Below are 11,626 nucleotides of genomic sequence, written 5' to 3'. Positions count from 1 at the left end.
TGTTGCACAATTCTCACAATTCAGTTCAAAAGATAATTTGTAACATAAAGGCCTTGATAAAAAGGTCACTGTGACTTTCTTCAACATGAAGTCAGACTGTGTGTCAGGCCTGTTTGATGCGTTATATTAAGACGCTTATCTGCAGCATATCCCCCTGTCCAACATCTTATGTAAAGGTACGTACATGTGCATGTATAGGACTAAAAACACATACACACATTCACCTGCATGTGCAAACATTTGTGACATCTACAGACAAACCAGAACTTCCTGAGTCTCCAAACTTTTACGTTCTTCATCATTTGTGCCTGCCTGTTCAACACGTGCAATATCATTTCTGTTGTAAGAGTGACAAACAATGATCCTCACATTGCCTCTTTCTGGACATACCAAATCTCATCTGTGAAAGAGACCACTCTGTGTGTGAAGAAAATACAAAAATTTGTTTATCAAAATATAATTTTTTAAAGGCTCATCCTCTTTTACCTGCCAAGCATTGTATTCATCTCTAAATAGAAATCATTGCAGGTTATTGCCCAAATGTAATCACACACACAATAGAAATAACATGTAATAATTCTAGAAAGATCTGCCTGCTGAACACATAACCAACTGAAGCACAAGAATTGAGAGGGCTTAATCATTTTTGACAGAAAGATCCACAAGTCTCAGAGACCAAATCCAATTATCAACCGGTTCAGACTTTAATCCAGAGCCCAAGACTTTCTAATATGAAACGAAACAACATTTTTATTCAGCCAGAGGGGCAAAAAAGAGCTAACTTTTGGCTGAAGCTGATGTTAAGCCTTAAATGTTATGTATCAGAACTTTTGAACTTGTTCTTTTCTGTTTAGTCTGGTCAGATTCAAGATCCGAAACTTGTTTCGGATGGACATATCCTTAAAAGTTACATAAAATTATAGAATAACTTACAGGTTATACTGTTTTAAAGGTGGCAAATAAATTAAAAATTCATCTAACAATTCATAACATTCTTACACAGTTGAACAAACTTAAAAGACTAAGTATCTCAGAACATCAATGACAGGTTCAGTATTTCCAGTATTATACAGTCATAACTACATCAAAGAAAGCTGTAGAAGAGCAAAGCTATTTCCTCCAACAACACTCTATTATCTGCCTTCAAAGATAAAAGCATTAAAATATAAATATAAAAGTATTAAAATGAACATCTAATCAAAAATCCACCTTTTACTAGTGCCTCTGCTGCACAGCTCATTAGTTTTGCCTCCCGTTCAAAATGGATTGTAAAAGAAAGCAAACAGTGACAGGGCTCCATGGAGGCCTCAATCTGGCTGTGGACCAGAGTCACGGCAAAAAAAGCCAGCCAAAATAGAGCTACACACACACACAAGAGAGAAAAAAGTAGAAGGAAAGCAAGGAAAGATAAAGGCCTGACATGAGAGACAAGACAAGCCAGAGTGAATGAAATGATCTTACCGTCGGTCATAGAGATGAAGGATGGTTTCGAGCTCTTTTCAACATCCCCCCACCACACACACACAAATAATCAACTGACTGGTTGACTGACACGTTTGGAGACACAGAGGAAACAGAGTGTGTGTGTGTGTGTGTGTGTGTGTGTGTGTGTGTGTGTGTGTGCGCATGTGAGTGTGTATAGCACTCTGTCACTGAGTGCCACTGCCCCCTTTCTTTCTTTCCCCTCTGCTGCAAATCCCTGTTTGCAACAATCCCCTCCTCTCTCTCTCTCTGTTTTTTCTCTCTTACTGTCTGTCTGTCTCTTTAGTTCTTTCTCTATTCTTATTTAAGTCTTCATCTCTTACTTTTTGTGTCTTTCTCTTTGCTAATATCTGTCTGTCTCTCTCTCTCTCTCTCACACACACACACACACACACACATTCCCACGCAGACGCATGTCAGGTGTTTCATCACATGCTAAATCACGTCAGGTGTCACACACTCCTCCGCACAACAACAAGTCATGGTGTCAGCTTAGATTCAGTTTGTCATCAAAAAATAAGGTTTTGTCATTTCTCACAGAGTAAAACAAAGTCCTGACAGTTGAGTTGGCTCAAGTTGGACTGTAGACTCTGTACTGCCTCACAGTGGATTCTCACAGCTATAGACCTGAGCCTGATAGCAAATACTGTACGTCCAAACATATATACTGTCTGGGACAGCAGAACATGCAGAACATGATGCAGACAGACAAGCTGGAACAAGCTGGAGCTGAATATCAACGTCAAGATGAAATGACCTTTCCACTTGACTGAAATTGTAGACCTGATGATGTTTTACTCATCCAAGAAGCACAGAATATATAGAGACAAAACCCTCTTAGCTGTTAGAAGCATGCTTTTACTTAATTCAAAAAGTCTTTTGAAACTACATGATTGGGTTGTTTGTTTTTTTGTGTCAAGGCTGGTGAATTCCAGTCAGGTCCAAACAGTGGTAGAATATAACTAAGTGCATTTACTTAACTACTGTCTTTAAGTACACATTTTGATTTAAAGTATTTTTATTTCATGCTGCTTTTTAGAGAAACATTGCACCTTTTACAACACATTTATTAAACAGCTTTAGATAATAATTACTTTTCAAATTAATGATGCTGCGCTATAGTCCAACCAGCAGTGTATAAAGTACCTAAATTGGCTTCACATTGACAAACTACAACATTAAGTAATAAAATCCAATAACATAGTGTATTGTTAATAAAAGCTTAAAAGATGTAACGCATAATTACTGTGGTTTTTGGCACTGTAATCAAAACAGAATCATGTAATGTGAAGATCCATCAGTGAACAGCTAAATTACTTGAAATTCTCTCTGCAGAGAAACTTTTTAGCTGCAAAATTTCCTGTGGGCAAACAAAGCAGTGCTGCTGATTTCCACAAAGGGGTTTGTTTTTGTTCTCACAAATTAGCACCCCCTGTGTCTCCACACTGCCCTGCCGCTTGCAGTTAGGCTCAAAATCTGTCAATGAATACTGTTTTTTTTCAACCCTTTTAATTCCGCCGAGCAGAGAAACGCACAACAAGCGTTTCTCAATGCTCCTTAAAAGCTAAACTTGTTAATCCGGAGTCTCTCTGTGTCTTAATGGTGTCTCGTTAAGGAATCAGTGAGTTAATAGTGCCTTCACAAATCTGATTTGAACAGTAAACAAAACCTTTAAGGCAACCAGACATGCTGACTCATGTAAATAGCACAAGTAGCATGAACAGGATTTAACTATTTTTCAGTTTGACAAAAATTAAGATCTCCGATGAGCAGAGAACATATTGAGGGATGAGTAAAATGTAAATGCTACATTAAAAAAATTACCTTAAAACAGTTTCTACTCTCTTCATTCATTTTGTCTTCCTCTCTTTCCCTATTTTAAACTCTCTATCTGTCCATCATTTGTGTTTCCGGGGAAAGCTTAGCAGCTAAACCAACAGGGCCTCCCATGAGGGTGAGGGACAAAGAGAGGGAGAGACACAGAGGAACTTACCTCATACTTCATACCAAACACACCACCACTCCTTCATCTGCAGCCATACACATGTTTGTCCTGTAGCCACTGAGATGCATCTCAGTGAACCTCACGTTCAGGTTGTACTCGATTTATAGCCTGTTCACTGTTACTCTGCAGCCTTATTTCTAGAGGTGTATTTAAGTAATTAGCCCTTTTGGATCCCACCCCGTGATTATCATGATGGATAGAGGTAGTTGTGAGTAGTAGATGCTGTCATGGTTGTATTCTGTTTGCAGGCTTTATATATCCTATGAATGTGTGGTGGATTTCTTCAGTTAATTTAATTTAAGAACTTTTCACACAAATTCCCGGTGCACATGTACAGAACTTTTCCCAGCAGAAGCATTGACAAACATTTTTGGGCCTTTGGGAAAACAAACGCAAGGTTGTTGGGATTTTAATGGACCATTTTGCCATTTTGGGAAATGTGTGTATTTGCTTTCTTGCTTCCTGGAGTCCTGCTGTCACAGGCAACCACCAAAAAAATCCAGGAGTTTCTGCACCCAGCAAATAAATAGAGCACATAACCAATGTGTTTTTTATATGAATTAAACAAATGAGATATATGACATGTTAATTAGTGAGCTTTAGAGGTGTTGATAGGTGTATTTTGTTAAGGTAAGTAGATGTTTCCCCCTGTATCCAGTCCTTGTGCTAAGCTAACTAGCTGTTGACTTTAGATTTGAAAGCATCGAAACTAAAGTGTGAAAATAGTTACGGTTATCTCAGCTAAGAATAAAAAACACTGACAAAGATTTTAGGGCTTTTGGGCAGTGGTCCTCAGATTTTTTTTAAAGGGATCGTTTAACATTTGGGAAGTATGCATAGTCTTGCTTCCAGCAGAGAATCTAGGAAGTTACAGTGCCCATCAAAGACGTAATTCGGGAATAAATTGAACTAATCGGCAGCTGGTGTTAGCTTCAAATTTACTTATAGACATGAGAGTTGTATTTAAACTAGAGTGAAGAAATGTGACATCTGCCTACTAGCACCTATAAAGCTTATTTACCTTTTTTACCTGGACAGAGCCAGGATATCTGTTTGCCCCCGCTCCCTGTATTTATGCTAAGCAAAGCTAAACAGCTGCTGGCTGTAGCTTCAAATTTACTTAGACATGAGAGTTGTATTTAAACTAGAGTGAAGAAATGTTAACTATAGTTTAAGATTGGAAACAGCTACCCTGCGCCTGTCTAATGGTGATAGACATCTGCCTACTAGCACCATCCATCCATCCATCCATCGTCAACCGCTTATCCTGCATACAGGGTCGCGTGGGGGCTGGAGCCAATCCCAGCTGACATCGGGCGCAAGGCGGGGTACACCCTGGACAGGTCGCCTACTAGCACCTATAAAGCTTATTTACCTTTTTTACCTGGACAGAGCCAGGATATCTATTTGCCCCCGCTCCCTGTATTTATGCTAAGCAAAGCTAAACAGCTGCTGGCTGTAGCTTCAAATTTAGTGTACAGTCATAAGAGTGGTATCAGCCTTCTCTTCTTTCTCTCTGCAAGAAGTTGAATAACTATAAATACATTTCCCAAAATGTAAAACAATTCCTTTAAAGTGTTAGTTCAGTGTCAACAGATTTATTGGGTCTAACAAAGACTTAACTTCCAATGAACACTGCTAGTATGTGAATACTGGTACGTTCCATTTGACATGGGAAGTTGGAATTTCCGAGTTCAAAGTCAGAAATTTCAAAGGGAACGCCTCCTTAAATTGGATTCCCGGCTTGGAAAGTAGGGAGAACCACACTCCCCCGACTTCATGATCAGAGATGGCTCTGTGGACATGTTGCTACTGTGTTTAGTATGAGTAAATACCGCACAATGCATTATCAACCGGCACAACCTGGCTAGTTGTAAACAATGGCTGGCCGAGCAAGGTTTTCCGACTTGAAACAGTCGTCAACTTGAGTATGACGTTATGCTCAGCTCTGATCTCCAGCTTCCGAGGTAAATGGAACACACCATTATACAGAGTTACCAGTTACAAAATTGCATCCAGCTCCATTGTATTGGGGTAGTAGCAGAAAACCCAAAGAAATATCTCAAAACTTTAACTAATAAAACCCAAACTATCTTCAAGTGAAAAAAATATGTTTTAGTGATTTGGGTGAACTGACCCTTTAAGCTTGAGCGTCTTCAGTCACTGCCCAAAACCCCCTTAATGGGAAGCTAACCTCTCAATCACCCTGTAAACCCCGGTTTCATATCCTCCAGCTATTATCCTCTGAGAAGCTCTAAGGGCCAACTGGGGTCATGAAATGGGAGCTGCTGAAGAGGGAGAAACTCAGAACGAGATTGAACCACAAGCAGAGGAGAGGATTTTTTTGGAAAATAGGAGAAGACACAGCACACAAGTAGAAGTAGAAGTGAATGAGAGAGTATTGACAGACAGGACAGAGGGAACGAGAGAGTGACAGAGTTGTGGACAGGCCAGGACTGTTTGGACAGATGGTGTGAGGTGGAGGCCTGTAGGGTCCCACTAACTCAGCCTTATCCCACAGATACATGTCCTAATCCCGACTAACTCTGCTACAAGCGGCAGGCTTACACGTCTCACCTCAAGAGGAGTCCCCTCCCTCCCTCTGAGGATCTGTCTCCTTCACTCTCTACACACACAGACACACACGTGTGCACGCGCACACACAGACACACACACAGACACACACACAGACACACACACACACACGTGTGTGCGTGCACACACAGACACACACACAGACACAGACACACACACACACACACACGCAGGCTGTTAAATGACAGAGTGAGAAGGTATATGAAGTCACTTCATAATCAGGCTTAAGCCAAAAAATGTTTTAATGGTTTGATTTAACCTATGTAATCCTAGATCAATGTGATTAGTCATAAATTAGTCACAAATGACAAAAGATTAATGAAACTGCTGAAAAGGGTTGAAGAATAAGGGGTAGATAAAAAGTAAATAACATTTCAAGAAAAAGTACTGTAGTTTTTTTTTTTGTTTTTTTTTTTACTTCTTTTAATTTTATTTTTTACTATCCATTCAGTGTCTTTGAGATATCTGCCTCCACTCTAATATGGTCAATGAACTTTTGTTTGCTCACAGCATTGAAAACTAAATTAAAAACATATTTAATCCCTGCTACTTTGGATAGACCACAAAACACACTGTGTAGATAATAGTTCTGTGTGAGAAAAGTCATTGAGTAATCTGGTTGAACCGACTAATTTTGAGGTAAACCACCATGCCAAGTTTGAGTTATTTGTCTCATGTTTCCATGAAAACTTACATATTAGAGCACAGTTAGAAACCCTCTTTCACAAGTCTCATGCCTAAGTCTGGCCAAGAGAACTTGGATGCTGTACCATTAAGGTTCAGTGTGTAATATTTCTGAGGATTTATTGACAGAAATGCAATATAATATCCATAACTATGTTTTCAGTGGTGTGTAAAGACCTTGCATAATGAACCATTATGTTTTTATTACCTTAGAATGAGCCATTTTTCATGGAGGTTCTTCTGCTTGTGAAATTCCGGCATTGTAGATGCCTGTCACTACATTAAATGCGTCGGTAGAAGAAGAAGAGGAAAAAATAAAAAATAAACAGTCTCTGAGTAGTCTTCTGGTTTATTAGAAGTAAGAAAAGAAGTGACATTTGGACAAATCAATGAGCACACGTTATTTAGCCAATAGCATGCCGATCTTAATAAGATGAATCCAGACGGAGTTGGGACAGATAGCCTACGGAGAGAGGACGTCAAAAAATCACAGACATAATCGGTGTGGATTTTCCCAGATGGAAAGCTTTGATGTGGGACAGATATTTTCAAAGCAGAGCTGAAGTTGTCAGTTTTCTGCTTGAAAGGTAATTAAGTTAGTCAGACTTTAGCGATGCAAATGAAAGCTGTTGTTTGATAGCTTTAGCTTGAAGCTGGCCAAAATCACCCAGAAAAATGTTTCCCCTGTCAGTGGTGTGAAATACGTAACGTTAGTTGGATTAATTTTATGTAGCATTGTTATTCTCCAGCGCTGTGGTTTGGCTTTTCCAGTTACATTAGCGAGACAATCAGCTGATCAGTAATTCACAATAAAAGGTAACTAGCTGACAGCATGTAAGCGATCAGCCAGCTAAACTTTTACTGCTCTGGAAGAAAAAACATGTAGTTAGTTAGTTAATTTCTTTTAGTTATTCTCCAGCGCTGTGCTTTGGCTTGTGTTGTAAAATATGTAGTTGGATTCATTTCATGTAGTTACTCTCTCTCCAGCGCTCTGCTTTGGCTTTGTCCTTATGTTCCTGAGATCAGCTGATCACTAATTGGCAATAAAATGGTTGCTTCCAGCATGAAATCTCAGATCAGCCAGCTAAACCTTTAGTGCGCTGGTAGAAAAAATATGTAGTTGGATTGTAATTTCATGTAGTTATTCTACAGCACTCTGTTATGGCTTCGTAAAGTGGACAGAAACATGCCCTTACCTTCCTGAGACAAACCGCTGACGAATATTATTGGCAATAAAATGGTAACAGCATGGAAGCTCAGATTGCTAAACTTCTGTTGAATACTGCCCTGGTGGAAAACATATTATACTGCTAATAGTGACACATAATATGACCATGTGCCTATCAAGTGACCAATAATGAATACTTTCCGAATTTGCATTAAAAAAAATACGTTTTTATTGATAGTGCTTTGCCACTGTCACACAAATGCTTTGCCACTTTCACATGCTAAATGCCAATTAAAAACGTTGCACCGTTTTACCACAAGCTGAAATTATGGCTGTCAGTACTACTTTGTGTTTCTGTTGTATTTTAAAAAATTAAAAAAGATATTTTGGTAAGATTTGCAGATTGCTTATCTAATTAAGCAAAGTGAGAGGAGCTTTGATCCTCACCTGACAATGCATTTGTATACTTCATGTATTATGTGGTTTATGGTGCAGAAACAGTGAGGCTTACATTTTCCTGTTATCTGTCAGTGGTCATACTTGATGCACTAGATGTGATAGTTTTTGAGATGTTCTTCATTTACTTTGGTATGTTAGTGCAGATGAGCCAACCCCCCCAAGATGTAACAAAAGGTATAATTACAGCACGGTAAAATACTGTATTACAGGAGAATGAGACATTATGAAACACTTAATTTCCTAATGTGGCTGTTGTTTAATGAACAAGTAACAATAATATTTGTAAAAACATATGGTTTTACTGAATAATCAAGTAAATATAATTTCTTCATGTATCAATCTAGAGAAACCTGATTTCTTGACTGGCAACTCTCTGCTAAAACTTAATCTTTAAATAAAGGAAAAATCTTTCATAGCCAACAAATGCTGCTGGCATTCAACAACCTATTGAGGCTTATTTTTGTAGCAATATTGGTCATTCTGGAAACGTTATATCAAAGTTACAGGTATGGTTCAACAGTTTGACCAATGCGGATATACGTGTTTTGACAGAGAGTTAGATGAGAAGATTGATGCCACTCTCATAGCCGTACAGTAAATACGAAGCTAGCTTTACAGCCAGGGGACGGTTATCTTAGATTAGCATAACAACTGGAGGCCAAAGGAAACAGCTAACTTGGCCCTGTCCGGATAAAAAAGGGTATGTAAAAAAGGTAAATGTATTATATATAATATTGAGCTTTAGTGCATTTTTGTTACCTTAGGACAGAGCCAGGCTAGCTGTTTCCCCTGCTTCCAGTCTTTATGCTAAGCTAACAGTTTCTTCACTCCAGCTTAATATTTAGCATACAGTGATATTGATTTTGTCATTTAACTCTCGAAAAGAAAGAGAAAAGGCGTATTTCCCAAAATGAATTGGGTTATCTTACATTCCCAAAATGTCGACCTACTCCTTTAAAGTCTTTTAACATGTTTGTATTAGTTTGTCTCTCCATAATGACTGGAAACATGACTGTAACAGCAGCAGCAAAATGCCTCGCAGCTCTACGATTTCTTTCCCTTCTGACTTAATATAATTTTAACAGAAAACAAATGTAACATGCTGTGAAATGTTCATTACGATCAAATACATTCCGACACATACTGTTATATTCTCTTCATATCTTCAGTAAAAGCTAATATTCTATATTCACTCTGCCTCGAGGAGCATTGTTTATCATTATACTTCCTCGCTCCCTCTTCTCCTGGCTGCTTCTAATCTCAGTGTTTTTGTAACAAGCATATAATCCATCACTTCAACTGTTAAGATTTAAATTGCTCATTTAAGTCTGACTTTGAGCTTGTGTAACAACAAGATTACACATTTCATACCTCTTAAGCTATTTACCGTCTTTTATTGATTTTCCTTCCAGACCATCTTACTGATGACTGTGTTGTTTATGTTTGTGTCTGTGTGCGTCAGTGTGTTTACTCACGCTGTACACACGGAGGTCTCATTGTTAGTGGACTTATCAGGCTAGTCATAGGATTAGCGCTGATTCTCCCCCTGAAACTAGTGTCAGATTAACAGATACCCATGCCTTCATAAACCATCTGTAATGTAGACATAAGCTGTCAGTACCCCTGCTATTACCTCACCCACCCAAGTCCCAACTGTCTATCCCCTCCTCAGATCGATGGACACACTTCTTATCAGTTCTATATATTCAGCGGTGTTTAATCGTGAAATGGGCTACAATGTGTTAGGGAAATAACACATATAATTACACAAGCTCTTACTGATGTTGATCCACCTGCTTCTTCACTGCATGTCAATTATTTACCATTATATTGATAAAAATGTCTCTTACAGTATGTTTGGTACATATCCATTAATAAATAAACTCTAAACCACAACCCTCTACATATATATATATATATGTAAAAAATACAAGTACAGTATATATACAACGTACAGCAACAGTAATCTGAATCTAGACAGCTTAAATTGTCCATCCTCACACATCAACACTGACACATACAAACAAACATAAAGTATTAGACGACTTTAATCTTTTAAAAAAAACCACACAGATGAACAGAGATGGAAATCAGGGGGTGGCAGCAGACAGAGAGACAGAGGTTAGGAAGGATGAGGAGGAGGAAGAGAGGGATGAACGGATTAAGGTGGTCGATACTTTGGTTCCTCTCCCAGACTGAGAGATGACACTAAATCTGTTAATTCATTCCCTCTCTCTCTGCCCCCCCTTCTCTCCTCACTCAGTGGCTCTGATTCTTCTTCCCTCCATCATCCTCTTGCAGAATTTTTACTACAACAAACCAGTCTTATTGATGCCTCAGATTCAACAATGAAATATACACAGAAATGTTTTGACAAGTACATTTGGGAGAAAAATAGACAAGAGAAAAAAAACATTTAAATCAATATATTTACAGAAATTATGAACTTTAGTTAGAGGAGGCGTTAACTTGAGGCTGCAACTCCTCTGCAGTACACCTGCAGTTATGTTCAGTGCAGCAATATTATGCACACATATGACTAACTGTGCAGCATTTTTGTTATTTTCTCATTTATTCATTTATGCTCAGGTGTATATACAGTTGCAGGAAAAAGTATGTGAACCCTTTGGAATTACCTGCATTTCTGCATAAATTGGTCATAAAATGTGATCTGATCTTCATCTAAGTCACAACAATAGACCAACCCAGTCTGCTTAAATTAATACCACAATGACAATTATATGTTTTTTAGTGAACCCACTGTGTCAACAATCATAATGCATGGTTGCAAGTATGTGAACCCTTGAATTTAATAACTGGCAGCAATAACCTCAACCAAACATTTCCTATAGTTTCAGATCAGACCTGAACAAGGGTCAGGAGGAATTTTGGACCATTCCTCCATACAAAACTGTTTTAGTTCAGCAATATACTTGGGATGTTTGAATTGCTCTCTTGAGGTCATGGCACAGCATCTCAGTCGGGTTGAGGTCAGGACTCTGACTGGGCCACTCCAGAAGGCGTATTTTCTTCTGCTGGAGCCTTTCTGTTGTTGATTTACTTCTGTGCTTTGGGTTGTTGTTCTGTTGCGTCACCCATCTTCTGTTGAGCTTCAATTGGTGGACAGATGTCCTTACATTTTCCTGCAGAATTTCTTGATACACTTGAATTCATTTTTCCGTCAATAATAGCAACACTTCCAGGCCCTGAGCAGCCATAAACTATGATTCCCC

The sequence above is a fragment of the Micropterus dolomieu genome, linkage group LG05, assembly GCF_021292245.1.
Source record: "Micropterus dolomieu isolate WLL.071019.BEF.003 ecotype Adirondacks linkage group LG05, ASM2129224v1, whole genome shotgun sequence".
Classification (NCBI taxonomy): domain Eukaryota; kingdom Metazoa; phylum Chordata; class Actinopteri; order Centrarchiformes; family Centrarchidae; genus Micropterus; species Micropterus dolomieu.
The sequence above is the reverse complement of the archived record's forward strand: the minus strand, read 5'-3'. Positions refer to the sequence as shown.